Source organism: Bactrocera tryoni, chromosome 4 (assembly GCF_016617805.1).
Source record: "Bactrocera tryoni isolate S06 chromosome 4, CSIRO_BtryS06_freeze2, whole genome shotgun sequence".
Taxonomy (NCBI): domain Eukaryota; kingdom Metazoa; phylum Arthropoda; class Insecta; order Diptera; family Tephritidae; genus Bactrocera; species Bactrocera tryoni.
The window spans coordinates 16,089,942-16,108,476 of record NC_052502.1 but is presented as its reverse complement, the minus strand read 5'-3'; the positions used below and the strand labels follow the sequence as shown (position 1 = coordinate 16,108,476).

At 30.0% G+C, this 18,535-nt stretch overlaps 1 long non-coding RNA gene across 1 annotated transcript; it reads right to left on the bottom strand.

The window, feature by feature from the left end:
- Positions 1–1,420: 1,420 nt before the first annotated feature.
- On the bottom strand, positions 1,421–17,398 carry LOC120774922. Its single transcript, XR_005705277.1, has 2 exons — positions 16,586–17,398; positions 1,421–1,683 (listed from the first exon to the last, which is right to left on the bottom strand). It is a non-coding gene; the product is annotated as an uncharacterized LOC120774922 (long non-coding RNA).
- Positions 17,399–18,535: the final 1,137 nt, after the last annotated feature.

Here is an 18,535-nt window from a genome sequence, read left to right as displayed (position 1 = left end):
ACTAAAGCTGCTGTATACCATCCAGTTTGTGAATCGCAGATGTAATCCATTTGTAAAATTAAACGGGACGTAACTTTGTCACACGCGTCACACACACACATATACACACATGTGCATGCCTGCAAGCGTATACCGAAAAACAGTTAGCTAATTTGGAAATAAGTTATAACTCGAAACAGATTTAATGTTTTTACTTTCGCAAATGTATGCACTGCAAATTGAAATTTATTTACTTTTCTGGATTTTTGTAATTTTTCACACTTTTGTTGTTGTAAAATTTGGCTGGCATTTCTAATGGCGTAAACACAAATGTTGGAGGCGTGCGCTGCGTTTGGTAAAAGTTAAATCAAAACGAATTTTGGTGGCAACTCAGCGGCAATAAATTGCACTTCTTTCACTTGTTAAAGCATATGTGTAGCAACAACAATAACAAAAACAAACATACGACTTTTGAATTGCGCTGTTTCTCCGCGATTTGTTGCTTATTGCGACTTTCTTTGCGTTGGGAGCAGGTGAAGCGCGTTAATGTCAATTTTAGTTGCACTTGTTTTTGTTGTTGTGTAAATTCACTTTTTTTACCGAAATAAAAACCAAGTAGATGTTTAACAATTTTTTCCGGTGTTTCAACGTGTCAAAGTTGCAGTTTTTTCGGCAGTAAACAAGTGTAAATAATTTACTTTTTTTGGTAAAAGTCTATTTTGTTGTTGTTGTTGTTGTAGGCGTGTGTGTGTATGTTTTTAAGCACAATTAATTTAATAAATTTTTTTGCCAACAAAAACGTTTTTTAGTATTTTAAAATTATTTGTTGTTGTAATTTATTGTAAAATTTTTTTTTGGAATTTGTTGTAATTTATTTTTTGTGTTTCATGCACAGCAATACATATGTACAGCAGCAACTGTTTTTGGTCTCTCAAGTATGTATGGGCTTTCGTTCGCGTTTCTTCGTATGTGTGTGTGTTTTTGTTTTTTTTCACAGCGTTTTTTTTTTTTGCAGAATTATGAAAAAAGCAGCGACTTGTAAATTTTTTGCTTTCAACGTAAATTATTTTCCAACCAATCACAACTCACAATCGATCAGCCAAGTCTACGCGCTGTTGTCGTCAAATCCGAGCTTCTAGAAGATTACCATTTTATTAATTAGCCGCTTGTTTCGTTTTGTTTTTTTTTTCTTTTGTCCTTTGCTAGCGTTTTGCCTCTGTCTGCTGCTACTCGTGGCGTATTTCAACAGCAGTGCAATATTTTTGTGATTTTTTTTCGCTTTTTTCTCAGCACTTAAATTTTTTTCCCCAATTTTTTGCAAGAATTTTGCCAAAACTGTTCTATTTTTTTGGTACACTTTAATTTTTTGCAGTTTTCTGAAATTTCACAATTTCGCAAATACATATGTATTTATTTTTTCAAGTAATTTTTAGCTTTTTTGGTTCACCGAAACAGTTTTAGAGTTAATACATGCACGATTTTTTCAATTTTTTTCTTAATTTTTTTTTCAATTTCTGCTTAATTTCCACTTTTTATGCACATATCTTTTTGTGACGATTTTTTTATACAATGTTAGCTTTTTAGCCGCTTCTTGCTCAGTTTATTTAAAATAATTTTTTTTACGCAATTTTTAGTTAGTTGTAATGACGTTTTGTGTGCTCATGCCGCATATTCTTATTTTGTTGTTAGTAAATTGATATTGATCTGCAAGAGAGAGAACTGAAATTAGTACGAGTAGTGAAGTTTTTGAAGTTTTTAAATTTTTTTTTGAAATGTTTTTTAATTTTTCTCGAGTGAAATGTGCAATAAATGCATGTTGTGCCTAAGTGCTTAAAAAAATAATAATTTTCGACTTGTTGTAATGCTCAATATAAACATTGAAAGCCATTTTAATAATTTTTAAAATATTTTTTTTTTTTTTATAAAAACAATAATATTAAAAAATACAGTTTGAAGCGGTACTCAGTCTAGATATGCACTTGTATGTATGTATATTTATATCAAAAGCACCAAAATTATTATTTCCTTTATATTTTCATACAAAAAATTAAAATTCTTCACTCCTGATTTCTATTTAATATCTGAAAACTTCGTCCCAAATCTTTTTAGACCTCTTTTTTTACACACTTCGGCAGTCATTATTAACTCTAAGCATAATTCTACCTTAAAAACCTATTAATCACTAAACTAGTAAAATTATAAGTCTGAAGAATTATAATAGAAATATGTTTCAATCACACATATCGTCACTTAAAATGCAAAATAAGGTAACATCACTTTTCTCAAGTTTACAGGCGAAGGAAAAACATATAATCATATTGAAATAAAATTTGGTTTTGGGTTATGAAATGGTTATATATAGGTTACATATTAGTTATATATTGGTTATATCCCTGAGCGGAAGCTTGAAATTTTACTATATTGCATCACCGTATGATATAGTGAATCGTAAGCAATAAAAAACTCAATTTGACTTTGACTTCATACGTTGTTTGGCATTTCAGCAAACGATATACACATAATTCCATAGATTTTAAAAATTACTGAACTTTTATGTTGAAAAATTAATTTAAAAAAATTCAATTTTTTGAGATTTTATTTATTTAGTATTTTCACTGTTCTGAATTTTTCTTTAAAATATACAAAATTCGAAAAAAATATATTTTAAAACTTTTGCACTAGAAACTTAATGAAACCCCGTTCTTGTTTTTCTGAAAATCGATTTGACGAATAAGTAATAACGGAGAAGTCGATATTACCGGTCTAACTATTTATTTATATTAAAAAATTTCATTTGACTCACTGGTGCTTTAAAAAATATAAAATATTCTCTGATACCTAACAGTTTTGAACCAAAAATTGTAGTTTCGAAAAACTGCAAAAAAAAAACCAAAACTTATGGTTTAAAAAAGGTTTCGGACTGGTGTCCAAATGATGGTTTCCAAAAAGATTTCGGAATGGTTTTAAAAATTATAGTTAAAAAAATTTCGGATTGTTACAAAAATTATGATTTCAAAAATTATTTATTAATTTTTTTTTTTAAATAGCACTTGAATTTAAGTCACTAAAAGAAGACTTTTTTCTGTAGAAATTCATATAAATCTTTCCAGAAAAAAATATTTTTCAGATACAAAAAATTAATGTTTCTGTTGAAATTGAACCAATGCAGGAAAATAAAATAAAGATTTTAATTAAGCAATTTAGAAACAAATTCAATTATTATATACACAATATCTCAACAGTCTCACATTATTTAATTAATCATATGTTTTTCAGCTCACAGTCTTAAAAAAACTTTGGAAAAAATTTCGAATTCGATTTTTCCAACTTCTCATATCTTAATTTTATACGTATATTTCAGTTCACATGCACTACCAATCGAACACTTCTTCAAACAGACAATAAATTTTGATTTTTAAAACAGATTTTTGTTCAAAAAAAGTTCGAATTCACTGCACTGACTTAATATTGTGGGAGCCTCTAACACTGCAGCCATAATTTTTAAAATTTTTGAAAAATTTGTTTATTTTTTAAGTAAATATTTTCTCATCACACACATAAAAAATTAAATCACCAAAATTTTTGGTATTTAAAAAAACTTTATTTTGAAATAAAAGATTTTAGTTTATATTTGAAATACCAAATATAGTTACTACCGACACATAAATAATTATAATAAATTAAATAATTAGCTGCTTCGTCACAAACATTTTACTTACTAATTTTAACTTTTTTGTCAAATCTACAATAACAAAAATGTACAATAAAACCATTAAATTTGGAAAAAGCATAAGCGACACGAGAAATATGAAACTAATAGAATTTCGAGCAAAACAAAGGGAAATTGAACAGCTTTTCAACATGTGAACACCAAAGAATTTAATAAAACTGAAAACTTATGCAACTTTTTAATATTTTTTTCTACAAAATATGTTTGCCACAAATTTTTTTAAAATTTAAGAGCATTTCCCTATATGAGCACCAAAATTTTTTTTCATTTCAAAAATTTTATCCAATTTTTTAATAATTATTGGTTTTTATTTTATTTTATTTATTTTGTTTACAAACAAATTTGTTAACAATTTTTTTTCAAATTTTTATTTTTCAAATTTTTTTTTAATAATTTTTAAAATGTTTTGAGTTATATTTAAAAGCTACCAATGAACAAATTTTAACCTTCAGAAACACACAACAAACTCACAACACGCGTATTTGTAAAAAAAATCTACCAAAAAAGTGCACCAGCGCCTAAAAACGCACTACGCACAAAAATAAAAAGATAAAAATATTATACAAGACTCCAACACAACGTACTTTCAACAAATTTCTGTTTTTCAAACAGCAATTTTTTCACAATTTGCCAATTCAGTTACATTTTACCGGCTTTTCGCGGCGCAACACTGCTTGCGTGCGGCAGCCAACGAGTGCTGTTTCAGCGGCGGTATGAGCAAGCGAAGCGGAGCGCACTGTTTTTGCATGCATTTAATGGAAGAAGCGGGTGTTAAAAACATTTTCTCAATTCTTTTACTAATTTTACAAAATTCACTTGAACGCAATTAAAGTGTACGAGTATTTGGGGAATGTGCACGAAACACTACACAGCGCGGCTGAAAATCGCACATTTAACGGTTAATGGCGAAATGCAACTTATTCACCTTTTCCATGCCTTTTGATGAGTTTTTATTTTATTAATTACTATTTTTCAACTCAAAAAATATTTTTTATGATAAATATATTTATGTTTTAATATTTTTTTGTATTTTTATTTTGTATAACTTTTTGTTTTGTTGTTGTGTATGTGTTGTGTACTGCACTTGTCCGGCGAATGAGAACAACAACACACGCGCGCAACAAAATTTTTTCGCCGGTGCAAGCCAAACAAACGTACGAAGGTATCTGCAAGAACTGCAGTGGCATCGCGTGCAAAATCTCTGTCAGAGCCGGTGGCAGTCGCATCGCGTCGCGACGCGTCGCCGCACGCCGTCGTCCATCCGCAACACAAAACCCTTCGAACCAACAACACCAGCAACAACAGTCAACGCCACAACAGCGAACACACGACACTTGAGCAAAAGCCAACACACTGCAACAACAACAAATGCAATGTGTGGCCTATTTGGAGGGGGCCGGTGGCGACACGGCGAGGCAGGTTGCACGTTCAACACAACGCACTCAAGCCAACAACACAGCGGAAAGTCACTCAACAACCAAGGAGCTTGTTTTTTATGGCTGCAACTAGCCTCGTGCATGTGCGTCCTACTTGCAACAAGGCTTTAGCTCTTTTGTGTTGCAGAAGAGCATCCCCTGTTGGCAGCCAACGAAGAGAGCGCAGCGCGCCTTTCTTTGCTGTTAAGTTGGCTAAGAGCAACGCGTTTCGCAAATTGGCAGCTCTTGGCAGTGTACATGCAACAGCAACAGCAGCAGCGTCAGCGCTGCATGCAACATTCACTGTTGCGTCGCATTGCCCTTGCAACACGTTGTTGCATAGCATTTTGCCTTTTTGCTCTTATTTTATTTTAGTTTTTGTTTTTGCATTTTAGTAATTTCTTTTGTGCGCTTTTTGTGACTAACGCAAATCGTGTGTTGTTGCTTTTGTTACTGTAGTGTGTGTTGTGTGAAGGGCGCGATGGCAATTGAGCGCTGCGCTTTGTGAAGGTGTTGGTGCTGTTTGGTGGCACAAGTGCAATGGGTAGGCGGTGGTAATCAGCTGCTTTGGCGCTCTTGGCTTTTGCTTTTGTTGTTTTTGGCTGCAAATGTCACATGTACGTCTGCTTGATTGATGTGAATTTCGTGAATTGTGTTGATGAGTTTTGGAAAATAGTTTGAAATGTGGAAAATTTTTGATTAAAAATAGTATTAAATTAAGAGAAATATATTTAGAAGCTACCGAGCGGTTTGATTTTGGAATTATTTGAGACTAATTGTAGTTGCGTACAGGTGTGGACTTGGCGCAACGCATATATTTGGTGACGTGAAAATATCGAATTTTTTTTTAAATTTTAAAATCAAAAATTTGTTTAAAAAATGTCCAGAAAATAAAAAATACATATGAACATTTTCAAAAAATTTCAACATTGTTTTTTAAAATCTGAAGTCAAAGAAATATTTTTTTAAAGTTCAAAAAATCAAAAATGCTAAAATTTTCTAAAATATAAACAAAAACAACAAATTTGGACCAACCAAATTAATCAACATAATCATAAACACATACTTTTTGCGTATCACCAAAACAGCTCAATCACTTGCTTAAGCTTGTCTAGTTTTTAAATAGATTTAAGATTTTATAACTTATTGTTAGGCTTTTAAAACAAAAAATAGATTCAATAAATAAAGAAATATTGAAAAAAAATATTTAGCTTTATTTTTTATTTTTTAAAATATAGCTTTATTTTTTATACATACATACATGTAGATTAGTGCTGCACTGTTTTAACTTAATTTTTTTTATTTCACATTTGGCATATATTTAGTTTTTATGCACATCTTAGAGCCCAAAACATATGTATGTATATATTTTTATTTACTCTTTGAAAAAATTTTTTCAACACTGATTTACTAAGTTCAAAGCGCTACAAGTGTTGTGTCTGAAACTTGAAATTAAGTAATCAAAAAGTTAACAATACATAACTAAGATAAGAAATTAAATGTTGTTTATTTTTATAATTACATATTTTTATTTTAGTTAAATATTTTTATATATTTTTTTTTTAATTAAATTTTAAAAGTAGATTTGCACTACAAAACTAGCTCTTCCTTAAAGGATAAGAATTCACTACACTGACTGAAAAACATTGGGTGCCGCTTATAATTTAGCCACAATTTTGAAGATATTTGAAATATTAGTTTATGAAAAACGATTTTCTCATTAAACACATCAAAAATTTTATTATTAATTTTTTTTAATAGTTTTTATGATATATTTAAATTTTTAATTCAATTCTTTACTTATTATTTTTTTTAAATTTTTATTACATATTTTAAACTTTTTTTTAATTAAATTTTTTATTTATTATTTTTTTAATAATTTTTATTACATATTTTAAACTTTTTTAATTAAATATTTTTACTTATTATTTTTTTAATAATTTTTTTTTTACATATTTTAAATTTTTTTTAATCAAAGTTTTTTAATTTTTTTAATAAAATTAAGTTTTGTTTCGTTGCATAATTCAGTACTTTTACTTCAATTAAATTTTTGTATTAATTATTTTCAATTTTTATTCGTTAATTTTAATAATAATTTTTTATCAAATATTTTCAATTTTTTATATATAAATTTTTTAGTTATATATTTGTAATTTTTTTATTAATTAGCCTTTATTTTTTGTATTAAATATTTTGAATTTTGTAAATTAAATTTTTTTAATTTTTATTAATTTATATTAAATATTTATTAAACATATTTTTAATGCTGTTTTGAATTTTTAAATGATTTTTAAATTAAATTTTGTTTTAATTTTTATTAATTTATATTTTTAATAAATATTGAAAATATCATTTAAAAAATAAAAAATATTTTTATTTTTCTAACTATATAATCGGCATACAAAATGAACATGAATTTTAAAAATATTGCACATATATTTTTGAATAGTTCATTTAACAAATATTTTTGTTTGCTTTCACCACTAACGGTAATATAGCTCTTAATTAATAAAGTAAATGCTAAAACCTGAAAGGCAGTTAAAAAATATTTAAAAGAAGTATTGCAATGAAAAAAACAAAGATTTCCAATTTAATTTATTTGGTATTCCTGGCTTTTGTCGAATACATAAAATATGTTGCACCAAAAATTTAATTCAATTTAATTGCATTTTAATACACATTATATATAATTAATTAAAAAGTCTTAAAAAGTCTTTTTAAATATATTGTTATTCAAAAATTTTTTTTTAATTATTTTTAATTGTCTTTTAGTATCAACTTAATATTTCTAATTTTTTATTTAACTATTTATTATTTTAATTTTTTTTATCAATTTTTTATATTTTTTTTGCTTTCGTTTCTCGTTTTGTCGTTTTAAAGTACATTCTTATTTAATTTTTTTTTAATTATTTATTGTTTGCTTTTTCAACAGCTTAACATTTCTCTTTATATATTTGTTTATTTAATTGTTTTAATTTTAATTATCAATTTATTATTTTTTTTTTTTTTGCTTTCTATTCTATATTTAAGTTTGAAATCACGCTTACATGAAAAAAAATAGTTTTTGGTATTGTGGGCACTGTGTTTCTTTATTATTTCTTCACTAGTTTATTGTTATTGCTTTTAAAGTCAGTTGACTGAAATTTTTTTTTTTGTTTTTGGCGATTTTAAGACTTTATTTTTTTTGGTAGTTTTCATTAGTTAAGAGCTTTCGCCAAAATTTGACTCATCATTAAGATGTAACAATTACTACGAGTTAGCAGTGATTAATACTTCTTTTACAAAAATATTGCAGTAATATTTAGAAACTGTTTTAGTACACAAATCATATTTTTTATTATTGATTATTAATTATTTGAAATGACTTTTTTTTATTAAATATTAAAATTTTTGTTTACATTGTTTAATTTTTTTATTAAATTATTTTCATTATTAATTTTTCTTAAATATTTTAATTTTTTTATTTTATTTACATTTTGTTGAATATTTTTATTTTTTATATTTCATTTTTTATTTAAATTAATTTTTTTTAAATTTTAATTTTTTTTTCAAATTTTAAATGCATTTTTGTTGAATATTTTCAAATTTTATACATTTCTGTAAATTTTTTTTTTATTAAGATTTATTTATATTGTTTAATTTTTTTAATTATTAATTTTTATTAAATATTTTTTTTTCCATTTTTGGAAATTTTATTTACATTTTTGTTGAATATTTTCAATTTTTATATACATTTTTGTAATTTTTTCTTTAAATTAATTTCGATTTTTTTTTAATTTTTTTTTGCATTACTCTTTTAATTTATTTAAACTCAGTCTAAAATAAATTTAATTAAAATTACATAGATTTCATAAAATATCAAAATCTTAATTTACATTATTTTTACTGTTTTTTGGATTTTTTTGACGCTATTGAAACAAAATTTTCGTATATAAATGCATTTGTATGCCATTTATTATGAATTTGTTAGTTGCATCTTTATTTCTTATATTTTTATTATAATTATTGTATTTCTAACTGCAATTTATTTTATGTTTGTTTTGGTTATAGAAAATTTTAAACAAAGCAATAATAGAAATAATAAAAATATGTCATAAATTTTGGTTTTGATTTTATATGTATTTTTTTTATTTTTTTGATTCATTTCTTTATACATTTAATTTTAAAATTTTTATGTTGAATTTTAACTATGTTATGTTTATTATTAATGTATTTAGTTTTTTATATTCATCTTAAAGAGAACCATATTTAATTAAGCATAAGAATGAGAGCAGTTTCTTCAATTTTGAAGCTTATTGTACTTGTATATATATTTTTTATTATTTGTAGTATTTTCTATTAAGTTTTTTTACCAAACTTATTAATTTACTATTTTAAAAATGTCTATAAATAATATAATAATATGTTGATGGGAAATATGCAGAAAGATTTTATTTCCAATGTTGTTCAAATTTACATTACTGTCCACTAATTTCGTAACAGTTGACAAAATCAAAATTATCGGCAGCTTATTTTAAAAGCGTTGATAAGAATCTATTTTACGTTAATTTTGCATGTTGCTTAAATTTTATTTTCATTTTTTATTATTTAAGAGAGTTTTTTCATTAATTTTCCACTACAGCGCCTATATGGCATAGATTTTTGAAAACTATAAGCATTTTTAAATATATTTTTCATTTTATATAATTTGTTATTTTTATTGCTTTCTTTAATACTATATGTTTTTTAATGAAATTTATAGAAGTTTATAATGCATATTTGTTGCTTTTCATTTTTTATTTTTTTATTTGTTTGCTTTATATATTTTTTCTTTAATATTTTTTTATTTTTATAAATTTTGTTTTAGTTTTTCATTGTAATTATAAGTTCTACTTCATTGAATCAAAACAAAAGACACCAAAACAAATAAACAAATATAATGATTACATTGCCAGAACACACAACAATTATCAGTGCCCACTTTGTGCCCGACATTAATGCCAACTGTGCTTTTGCTTAAAAAATCACTTTCAAATTTATGGTTTCTTCACAATGATTCTTCCCAACAATTTTCTTTAAAATACAATTCGTTTTAGTTTATTTTAACAAAGATTAAACACACCAAACAACAAACACAGCAACGCGCACCCACAATTTCACGCGCCGCAACGACAAGTGGCGAAAAATTTTAAATCGCTTCGAAACCAAAAGAAATCGTTTGCCAACAATTCAGTTCACTAAAAACCAAAAAATAATATTCAAGCAATTAACGCAGAAGACGCAACATTAGATTTATGGCGAAATTCGTAAGATTCGTAAAACTCGTAAATCTGTTAAGCAGACGCGTCTTCGTTGATTGCATTTCCGCCAGCGAGAACAGCAAAACACCGCCCGACACCGACACCAATGCGATTGTGATTGCGAATGTGGCTGCAAATTGTTTCGAATGACGACGTGTTTGCGAGTGGCGACTCTAGGCGGCGGTGGCGGCTGCTGCTGCTGCCAGCGTAGGGCTGTTGGAGCTGCATCGGCGCGAAACCAGCAACAGCAACAATCAGTCACAGCAACAGAACATCAACCAACAACCAAATAGCATGAGCAACAACAACGGCTGCGTCGCGTCACACGACAAACGCTAGAAAGAAAGTCGCCAAATTGGCAAGAATGAGAAGAAAACGAATTTTAGGCAAAAACGTTTCATCGAGCTTTTGACGGTGTGACGCGTTGCAGCCGTGTGTGTCACGGCTCGAACGTGCGTCAGTGCGCGGCAGCGCTGCAAATGAATGTTGCGCGCATAACAGTTTATGTTACGTTGGCGAAAAGTAGAAAATATTGCTTACACTGATGACGCAGCTGCGTTTTCGACTCGCTTTGCGTTGCAATTCATCCGCGTCGTACGTCCGTGTTGGTGCGCCAGTAGCGTGCGTTTGCGACTACGTGCACCAAGGTTCTGCACTCGCCACTGTCACTGTGACCAACAGACACAATCATTGCGCCTAACACCGAATAGAATAGAATATGATAATAGTAAGCGCTGCGGCTAGGGCGCTGTGATGCGCTATGCGGCGCGCGACGTTGACTGCGCGCTGACGTTACACTGAGTGTGCGAGCGAGCGCGAGGTGAGTGAGTGAGTGAATGTATGCAGCGTGCAAAACCGCACACACACACACACACTCACAAGTAATGCAAGCGCGCGCATAAAAGCGATAGAAAAGTGTTATGTGTTGGTCATTACTGCCTAACAAACACAACAACAACAGCACACACACAGAGTATCTCATGTCAACAACATATTGGTCTGTCAGTTGTCCATCTAACCATCCATCCCAAGCCAAACAAACCACATCAAACCTGCCTGCTTGCAATACTCTTCTCCGCATATAGTATGTACATAGAACCGAACACGCGCGCGACCATGGACATGCGAGCGAGCGAGTGAGCGCGCAGCCGAATTGATAGACGAATCTTCATCGGCCCACTGCAGCGATGACCAAAAGTTTTCTTTCGCGCTTTTTTTTCACGCTCACCACCTAGCGACCACTCGGCTGTGTTGTCGTCAATTGGGCCGTTTGGTCATTTTTATGTTTTTCCTTTCGTTTTAGCCATCCTCACACGCAACAACCACACGTCCACTGCACGCGCGCACACATTACGCGCACATTCTTCACATAAACACACACACACGCTGAGAATTCTTCGTTCGGACACTCACTTAATCGTTACTCATTGTGTCGCCCCATAAATGTTATCCCCAAAGCAGGACATTTTTTTGCTCTTCTCACCTTTTTGGAAGAAAGGAGGAAGGAAGTAGGGAGTGCGTGCGTTGCAAACTTGATTTGCGTGAAAGCGAGCGCGCGCGCGCGTTGCACAGCGTCTGCTGTTAGGCGCACAGCAAAATGGAGCAAACAATTCACCAATCGCCACCCTCACTCACACGCGTAGCGAGTAGCGACCCAGCAACCCTTACCAAAGCGTAGCAACCCCAACCCTTACTCTACACTGCTTGCTTGGCGTGGAGTACGCGCGCCTCGGCGTTGTTGTGCGTTTTGTGGCGGATCTGCAGCGCTATGTTGTTGTTGGCGTAGTATTTTGTAGTAATTTTTTGTACCAACAAGTGTTGCGATTTTATTAGTGTTGCTGGTTGCATTTGACGCTACTGTTGTTGCTGTTGTTGCTGCTTGTAAGCTGTTATGGTGGCGCATTTTGCGCCAAATGTCCATTAACATTTGATGGAATTGTCAAACAATGAAAGATTTTTTTTCCAGACACGGCATATTCATTTAGTGGCAGTGCGCGTTTGTTGTTTTTGTAGTCTTATTTGTTGGCATGTTTGTTATTTACAGCGGCGCGAGTTATGCGGCGCATTTGAAATATTGCCCAAATTTGTTGGTTATGTTGAAAATTAAAATCATTTCTAGTGGAGAAAAGCATAGTTTTAAAGTGACCTACTTTCTCTGTGTTGAATTTTAAGCTTATTTGGAGTAAATTTTATGTAAATTGTTTTTTCAGGAGTTTTAATTTGTTTTTATTGAAATGGTTTATATTCTTTAGTACTTTAGTACTTTATTTTATATTATTATTATTTATTTAAAGCTTCTACAATTTGTTTATAATAGCTAAAGTCGGTTTTCATTAATTTAATTTTTTTGCAAAACGATTTTTTTTAGTAAAATTAAAATTATAGAATTTAATTTTGGATACTTTATGTTGTTAATTAGTAAAATAAATTGATTTAGTTAGTCAAATTTTACTCAAATTAAAATTAAATTAATTAAATAATTTTAATTTTATTAATTTATTTTCTGTCTTACTTTAAATTAATTATTTAGTTTTAATTTAATTAATTTATTTATTTAATTAATTCTTCCGATCTTATATTAATTAGTTAATTTTAATTTAATTAATTAATTAAATTATTTTATTATTTCAAATTAATTTTAATTTAAAACTAAAATTATAGATCCTAATTGCAGACACTTTATGTTGCTAATTAGTAAAATAAATTGATTTAATTAATTAAAATTAAAAAAAAATAATTAATTTAATTTATTAATGGTAAATTAATTAGTTAATTTTTTTATGAGTTAATTAAGTTTTAACATTTTTTAATTAATTAATTAATTTTAAATTTAAAACACTTTATGTCGTTAATTAGCCAAATAAATTAATTTAACTAATTCATTTAATTAGTAAAATAAATTATTTACTAATGAAATTACAAATTAACGACATAAACTGTCTAAAAGTAAATTCTAAAATTTTTGTTTTACTTTTAATCCCACAATGATCATAAATAAATATCAAGCCATTGTTAAAAAGCTGCTTACATTTTTCTCAGAGAATTTTATTTACGTCACAAAATATACAAAACTTAGCTGTAATTGGCGTTGAACCGCAAAAATCGAAAGTGTCTAAGCAGAACAGGAAGAAAAATAAAAAAAATGTTTGCAAAATGTTTGTTTAATTCGAGCTAAAATTGAAATATTATGATTTACTAACTATTTTTTTATGTTGAAGTTGTTTTTATTTCTAACAACTAAATTTTTTGTTATTATAATTATATTATATTATTTGATATTATTAATTTCTAAGACATTTTATTCGTAATACAACTTTTTTGTTAATTTTTTCATGTTATTATTACACTAAGTACAAAATTTACTAACGTTTTAAAGTTACCACGTTTTTTTTGTAAAGTTCACTTTTAAATAATTGCATTTATTATAATATTCATTTCAATTTTCAAAGTTCCCATGTCCAATCAAATTCTATTTATGTATATTAGTTTAAGATAGGTTAGTCTGGTAGGCCAAAGAGCCACGCATAGACCAGTTGTGGTCCTTTGCGATACCAGATGGAGTTCAGTTACTAGTCCATGAGCAATAGTCATCCTTTAGGATTCAAGAAGAATTCAATTTCAAATCACAAAACAAAATTTCTTTGTAACTTAGCAACTTTTGCAGAATATTTCACCCACAATTTCAAACAACATTAGTTCGTTTCGGTATTGAAAACCTTTACGCACACATTTCGCTTTAGAAAATGGTAAATAGATTCTTTCTAAAGCAACACAATATAAACATCACTTTTACAAGAGTAGCAAGTTTTTTCTTTTTGTTTTTAGTCCTTTTTCACATTACTACCACTTTAAATAAGCTAGATCCCATGAAGTAACACTTAGTCCAGTGATCTCATTGGAGAGTCATGAGATGGGTTGTGTTAAGTTTAGCAGATTAAAGTCCCGAAACTCCGGCGATGCTTTCTCCTACTATAAAAAAACAGTCTAGTTGTACTTTTTGTGAAATTTTTATTTAATTTAATTAACGAGGATTTAATTTTTGTTTCACATTTCACTTCGGAACAACCTGAAGAAAAGCACGATGAACTATCATTATTATATTCTTCTTTATTGGCACCATTTATTATGGTTATATAAAGGTATTTAAATTAGTTAATATTTATTTCATGATCTTTTCAATCATGTTATTTTATATTTGCACAGGTAAAAAAATACTTCAAAATTATATACTTTTTCAACCGAGTATCTTTTACGCACTTCAAAGCAGTCACTTTTAAGGCGGATTTCAAAGGCAATTTTTCTAAGATCCACAAATATGTACATATCTAAACACAGCTCACATTTTTAAACATTTTAAAAGCATTACCACAATTTCTTTTCACAAAATATAAATACACTTGCATACTTTTCTTGCATAAATGCTACTGGAAGTCCTCAAGCCCATTATTGGTTAGCCTTTTTTATTTAAACCACTAGCAATAAAAACTAGACTAAAGTCGTTGAATTTCATTTTTAATTAATTAGTCATATATATTTTCACTATATAAGTATATATTTTATTCTGAATATAAATCTTCCGCAAATTCGTATTTAGCACATACTTTTCATGCTTCTGAAAAGTCCATTTCGCAACCACAAGAATGTAGCGTTGAGCATATTATGCTAATAAAATTTACAAAAAATTCACTTAGAATTTCAATATTTTTAGTCACTTTATTTAATAATAATTGTTTGTTGTTTTTTCAATATTTTTAGTCACTTTTTCAGTAATAATTTTTTTTTTTGTTTTTTTCAAGCTTATATTTACTCCCATTCTTTCACGCGAACGCTAAAATAACCTTTGGTGCAAGTACTAGTATAAAAAGTTGTAAGGACTGACTTAAGCAGTGTTAGTCCGGTTTTTTTTTAATTTTTTAAATGTTATTTGCAAAACAGAAAACTACTCGTAATATTGATTTCATATTATTATAACATCTGATTAGGAACTTCAACTTAAACTTGTGATCACTTTTGTGGATTTTCTTGGCTATAGCTGTGATTTTTTCTTAAATTTAGCACTTTTTAATTTTTTAATAATTTCTTTTGACGCAATATTTCTTAATTTTTTTTTTTAATTTTTCTTAATTTTTTTTTAATTTAATTAAGATTAATTTTTAATTTATATTTTTAAATGTTATTAAATTTTTAAATTTTTTTATAATTTTTATATTTTTTATTTTTATAATTTTTCTTTTTAATTGTTTTTAATTAATATTTTTTTTAATTTTTTTTGTTAGGTAAACTATATTACTATACTTTGTTTAAAAATTAAAAATGTAATGGCTTTTTGACAGTCTTAATAATTTTTAAAAATACATATATTTAAAACTTTGTTTGTTGTTTGTTAAAGAAAATTAATTAGTTTTGCTATAATCATTAGTATTATTTTTTAATATATCATTAGTTTATTTACTTTTCCATTTACTTCTAATATTTTTCGATCTTGTATGCATATTTTCTCTCATATTTTCACTAATAACTGATGGTTTAATTAAATTTTTCTTCCACTTAAGTATAAGTTAGATTTTATTTACTTTTATTTATGGTTGTTTCAATTATAACTTTAATAAAAAATATAATTTTAATTTATATTAATTTTGGTTTACTTTTATTACGGAAGTGAATAAATTTTAGTTTTTATAAGTAATTTTTTTTATACAGTAACGTTATCTATTCTCGTTTTTTTTTAATTTTTGTTGCATGTAAAGGTAATTTAGATTTTATTTGTATAATTTTTTCTATTAGTTCAATTTAATTTCAAAAATGTATAATTTAATAATTATTATTAATTTTATTTAATTAATTTATTAATTATTTTATTTTATTTATTAATAATTATTAATTTTTATAAGTACTTATTAGTTATTATTATTTTTTAATTATAATTTTTATTTTATTTTTATTTTTTTCATTTTTTTATTTAAATTTCAATTTTATAAATTTTTTTAATTATAACTTTTATTTTATGAAATTAACTGGCTTTTCTATTTTACTTTCTTGCTTTCGTTTCAAAGTATTTTTATAACTTTCCAATTTTCTAGACACGCCTTCACACATTACACTCGATTTTAATAAAAAATAATAACAATTCACTTCGGCTGCATTGCCGTCGGTGAAACAACACGACATTTTTTCAAACCTACCGCACTTTCTCACTGCTATACTTCCGCTATGCGCACGACGTTTACTGCCTTTCCCGCTACGCTAATGCTTCGTCGCACTCGAAACACTTTTTTCCAGTTCACTTTGCATACTCGTTTGGCGTTGCATTTTTACAAAAGTCTAATTTTTTTCGAAAACTTTCAACATTTCAGGAATTTTTTTCTATTTTCAATTACTTAAAAGAGTTCAGTACACACTTCGTTGGTACGGCAAAAAAACCAACAAAAAAAGTAATTTCTTTCCGCCTTTTCTACACATTCAGCCGCCGCTGGTCTTTCTGTAGTCAGTTAGTTAGCTATTTGCTGCTAGTGCCGCTAATGCGATCCGTTCTTAGCCGTTGCGTGTCTCGTCTCGTTCGTTGCAAGCGAGTAACTTTTTGCATGTGTTGCGTTGCGTTCGCTGAGTGTGCGAATATGCGGTGGCTGACTGCCGACTGCCCGACTGGCTGACTTGCTGCCTGCCTGGCTGGCTGCTTGCCTGCTTGGTGGCTCTTGGTTGTTGGTTGTTGCTTTTTTAGTTGGCGTGCTAACTGGCTAACTGCACGAGTGGCTGCCCGAGTGGCTGCTGTTGGCGCTGTCGCTGACGCTGCCACTGCTGCTGCTGCTACTATTTCTACTTCTATGGCTGGTTCCTTCCGCTAGCGCTGCCTGATGACAGCCTAAGTGTCCCACTGCCAGGTTATCTCACTGGCTGGCTAAGTAGCCCTGTGTGTCCAACGGCGCTGACGCACTCACTCGCTAGCTAGCTGGGATGACTAGCAGACTGTTTGGCAGATCGACTGGCCCGCTCCTACTACCAACACACATTCGGTACTGGCGCTGGTGTCTGGCCTAGCGCTGTGCTGCCACCACGACTCTAGTCACTTTCCTACACACAAACACACACACATACACTCCTAAATGCTGGGCGCAAACATATGTCGGTGTGTGCGTCTTCTAGAAATTTTGTGTGTGCGAAGTGCCGCTAATGCCGTTTGAGTGAACTCACTCGCTCGCGGACGCTGCTGCCATAGTCATAGTCTCCTATATAAATTCTATGCGATACGTTGAGTTTTTGCTGTTGTTGTAGTGGTCAGTAGTGTAGTTGATGCGTGCAGTTGTAGTTGTGGCGATCCGCAAACATTTTGTGTGTGGAGCCAAAACGCATTAACACTCAAAGCATCAAACCGCTGCCGCCAGCAGCAAACTCAGCGGAGGAGCAGGCGGCCAAAAAATTCGTGAAATGTTACGTACGGCCAGTGTCACTGTCGTGAGAAACAGTAAAATGCACACACACATACAGTTATGAGTTCGAACACTTAGAAATTTACAAATTTTACACAGCGCCACCTTACCCCCTCCGCGGTCACAGCCGTAACATATGCGAGGCAACGCGGCTGTAAGCAACATTTTGTTTGGCGCTCAGCGTGCGTTCTTCTAGCTAATTCATAGCTGAAATGCTAAGCGCACACGAACACACACCCACACACACACAGACACACCAACGAACGACCATCAACGATTTACTCACTTGCTCACTGTGCGTTTCAGCGCCTCGAACAGCGCGTGTTCCTTGCGTCACCACCCGCTCCTTGTCGGAAGACTGCGCGACTCTGAGGCACACACTTGTTCACGTCACGCTCTGTGCGAAAATGCAATTCCACTCAAACTAGTCTCCTAAACCTCCTATTGGTCTTACATATGTGCGGTTACGAGTGCGAGCCACGTACCGGCGCACCACACCCCGCCCACTTCACACACTGCCACTGCCAGTGGCATTTCTATTTGCAGTCAACGCACAATTCGCATGCGAACCTCGGCGGCAGAGAGTCTTGTTGGCGTCCAGAGATTGGCAGCGTCAGAGGCTCGGAGCGTATGTTGCAATTTGAACTCCTGTTGGCCTACAGCGGCGCTCAAATACTCGTGGAATATGCTCTTAAAAGCAAGGAGAAG